Here is a 4,322-nt window from a genome sequence, read left to right as displayed (position 1 = left end):
CGGACTGATCCTCGACAGCCGCTGGAGCTTCGATGCGCATCTCGACCGTCTCGTCCCCCGAGTCGAAAAGGCGGCGGCCTCTTTGGGCCGCCTGCTGCCCAACCTCGGGGGACCGGGAGATTTGGTGCGCCGCCTATACCTGGGCGTGGTGCGGTCTATGGCCTTATACGGTGCCCCAATCTGGGCGCCGTACGTGATGACCAGCCGGCGCAACACGCTGTTGTTGCGCCGGCTGCAGAGGCGGATGGCCATCCGCCTCATAAGAGGTTACCGCACCACGTCTACCGTGGCGGCGCTTGCTCTGGCGGGAGAACTTCCCTTCGAGCTTCAGGCGGCGGTGCGCGCCTATGTTTATGGGCGCACAAGCATCGCCAGCCGTGCTCGAGGGGCCCTGCCGGAGCGAGAGACGGTCGAGGGCTTCGAGCTCCAGGCCCGGCGACTAGCGCTCGCCAGATGGCGTGCCGAGCTTTGCTCCCACGCCGGCGAGCGCGTCCCCGGGGCTCTCCTGCCGCACTTCACCTCGTGGCGGGAGAGACGGCATGGCAGGCTCTCCTACCGAGCGACGCAGGTGTTCACCGGGCATGGCTGCTTCGGTGTCTACCTGTGTCGCATCGGGCGGGAAGCGACGACGGTGTGCCACCACTGTGGCGCGGAGGAAGACTCGGCGCAGCACACGCTGGAGGAATGTCCCGCCTTTTCAGCGCTGCGCCGAGTCCTAAAACGGGAAGTCGGCCACGACCTCGCACTCTCCAGCCTAGTTGGGGCCATGCTGGAGGGCCCGGGGAAGTGGGCGGCAGCAATCTCTTTCTGCGAGGAGGTTATGTCGCGGAAGGAGGCTGCCGAGCGAGATCGGGAGCTTACAGATCCCGCCCGACGTGCCCGGGGACGGCGTGCGCGCCCGCGCCGAGAAACCCCGGGCAGCTGAGAGTAGGCGGGCGGCGGGTGTACCAGAACATGCTGGTTTCATTGCCGGCCGCCCGCCAACAGAGGAGGACCTTCACTGTTGGGAGTGGGGGATGACGAGTCGTCTGAGGGAGGCGAGTGTTAACTGTGATCCTCCTCCGATATACTCGTCGTCCCCCCGGCGGCCGCTGTGATCAGGGCGGGGGCCCTGGTCACCTATCGCGCGGTCGCCGTGCCGGGGCGGTTCGGGGTGCGACCCCTCGCGCCGCCGAATTTAATTGGATTTTAGGGGGGAGGATTTATTTTATTTCCCCCCGGGACGCGGCCGGCCATCGTTACCATCCTGATGGCCGGCCAGGCGAGGGGGAGCCGCGGTAGTGTTCTTCAAGAGTTCCCGTGGCTCCCCCGTTGAATCGCCAGCGATCGGTTCTGCGTCCTCAGGTCGCCGTGGAGGTTTTAGTGGGTCAAACCCCACACTACCCTCGTCCCGCTCCCCCGGGCGGGGCGGGGGTGTCTGGCAAGCAGATTTCCTCCACGTAAAATAAAAAAAAAAAAAAAAAGGTTATGTCAAGGTTATGTCAAGGTTATGTCAAGGTTATGTCAAGGTTATGTCAAGGTTATGTCAAGGTTATGTCAAGGTTATGTCAAGGTCCCCCCCGAGTCCGCTACCTTGTCGTGGTGGGGGGGCTTCGTGCCCTAATGATCCTCAAGGCTGTGCCGGCGGGGAATTTATTCCCTGGCAGGTTCCACCATGCCGGAGTGGCTTGAGGTGAGGGGCCAACTAAAGTCGGACACATACCGTAAACCTGTGGTCATGTTTTACAGGAACGGGGGTCTTGCCTTAACCGGCCGGGCCGCGAGGATGACAACCTCTCTAAAAAATCCCTAGCCCCAAGCAGTGTTGCGCGGTGAAGAGGGCGTAGCTGGAGTAAGCGCCAGCTATGGTTGGTGGGTGCACCAATCGTTAGCGGACAACCCCGGGGTACCTGGCGACCCCCCGGGCGTATTAGCCTTCCCCGGGTATGGCGGCTCTACCCGGGGTGACCTCCTTTCCGACCACACTCGTGGGATTAAGTATGGAGTCTACTTTTTCACAAACAACCGGGGAGGGGGGAAACGAGCGTGTGGGGGAGGTGCGCGGGCCTATCGTGCGCCTCAAAAGATGCACAGAGCCGGTGTCGCGGAGGCATTCGGCGACACGCGGCAAAAAGAGGACCGCAGCGGGCCTTGGTGAGTGCGATGAGGGGGAGGAGTCAGATTTCTCTGTCTCCTCCCACCACTCATCGCAGAGTGTCCCGGGCTCGTCGTCAGCGAGGAAGAGAGGACGGCCGCCGACGACCGGCGAATATGTTGGCCTCGCAGAGGCCAAACTTAGGTTGGCCGAAGCTTCGCAGCTGGAGGCCGAGGCAAGGGAGGTGGCGGCGATATTCGACCCGGGTGCCCCCGTGCCGAGACCATCGCGGTCGAGCGTCCCGCTCCCGGACGAGACGGATATCAAGGAAAATTTCCGCAACCGTCCGACGCGGGATGTCGCGGCCGCTATACTGGAGAGCCTGGATGAGGTGGCCAGGATCTCCGGCGTGTCAAAGGGGCTGAAGGGCAACTTGGCCCGCGCCCTGAGGGTGGCCGCCTTAAACGGCAGGGTGGGGGTGTCCGAGCTGGCAGTGAGGTCAGCTACCGACGCCACGCGTGTCCTGGAGGCCGAAAATGCCGTCCTCAGGGGGCAAATGCTGGAGCTGCAGGCGGAGGTGGCCCGGCTCCGGCAGGTGGTGGAGGCGAGAACGGCTGCTGCCGCAATGCCTCCGCCGCCGCGCCCGGGAGAGGGATCAGTATCGCCGCCGATCGTCGGCGCCCGGGATTGCCATCGCTCCGGGCAAGAAAAGTCCTCGCCACCACCTGCGGCAGCGCCTGCAGATTTTCTGGCGCAAATAGGCGCCCTGATAGACGCCAAATTGGCGTCATTCAGGAGGGAGCTCGCGCCGCGAGCGGACTCGGCCCTGCGATCGGTGGCCCCTGGGCCGTCCGTCCCCTCACAGTCTTCGGACAGGGTGCGGCAGAAGACGAAGAAGAAGAAGAAGGGTGGGAAAGCTGGGGCGGCTATAGCGGCCCAGACGGAGCCCGCTCGACCGCGAGCAGAATCGGCGCTACCCTCTGCCGCGCCTCCGCCCCAGGAGGCGTGGTCCCAGGTGGTTGGCCGGAAGGCTAAAAAGGCGGCTGCCAAGGCCACTGCGGCGTCGAATAATAAAAAAGGACGGGTGGTCCCGGCGGCCCCCAGGAAGACACCCCTGCCTCCTCGACCGCCACGCACAGCAGCGGTTACCATAACGGTTCCGTCTGGCGTGGACATTACTTACGCGCAGGCGATGGCCACTGCCAGGTCCAAGGTGGACCTGGCAGAAATTGGCATCGCCTCGCTGAGGCCGCGAAGGGCGGTGACTGGGGGGTTAATTTTGGAGGTCCCTGGCACCGACGGTGCCGCCAAGGCCACCGTCCTCGCCACAAAAGTGGCGGAAGCGCTGGCAGGCACCGGCGTAAAGGTCGCGCGTCCGGTCAAAAAAGCTGACCTTAGGGTGCGCGGCCTGGTCGATTCGACTACGCCGGCGGAGGTCGCTGCGGCTGTTGCCCGCGTGGGAGGGTGCAGCGAGGGGGACATCAATACCGGCGAAATCCGGTCTTCCCCCTCGGGATTGGGCACCCTCTGGGTCCGATGTCCTGCCGCGGCCGCCCGCAAGGTTGCTGTCGCGGGCCGGATAACTGTCGGCTGGACCCAGGCAGCCGTGGAGGCCCTGAGTGCCCGGCCTCTGCAGTGTTACCGTTGCCTTGGTGTTGGCCACACCAGTCAGCGGTGCACTTCTGCCGAGGATAGGTCCGACTGCTGCTATAGATGCGGCAGTCGGGACCATAAGGTGGCAGCCTGTACGGGCACGCCCAATTGTCGGCTTTGTGCGGGAGCGGGCAAGCCGTCTGGTCACCGCCTCGGCAGCCGGGCATGTCCTGCCAGTGCGGGGCGAGGCAAGGGAGGCGGCCAAAGGCCGTCTGCCAGATTGAATAAAAAAAGGAGGGAAACCACGATGGCCAAGGCAGCGACCACCGTGGCCAGCAACGGAAAGGCAGCATGGCCTGATGCTACCGCCGCGCCCGCTGGGGCGGATGGGGCCATTAAAGTCCCAGACGCCACCGCATCCGCGGCCGTGACGGCGATGGACACGGCTGTGTAATGGGGCCCCCGGGCCCGATAATACAAGTTAACCTCAACTGCTCGGCCAGAGCGCAGGATCTCCTGTTTCAATGCATGGCCGAGCGGGGTGCCGGGTTGGCAGTCGTGGCGGAGCCGCACAGGGTCCCCAAACATCCACACTGGATGGGGGACTCGATTGGCTCCGCCGCGATTATTTGGGCTGGGAGGCCGGGGTCCCCGC

The sequence above is a fragment of the Megalopta genalis genome, unplaced genomic scaffold, assembly GCF_051020955.1.
Source record: "Megalopta genalis isolate 19385.01 unplaced genomic scaffold, iyMegGena1_principal scaffold0065, whole genome shotgun sequence".
NCBI lineage: Eukaryota > Metazoa > Arthropoda > Insecta > Hymenoptera > Halictidae > Megalopta > Megalopta genalis.
Note: the sequence above shows the minus strand (reverse complement) of the source record.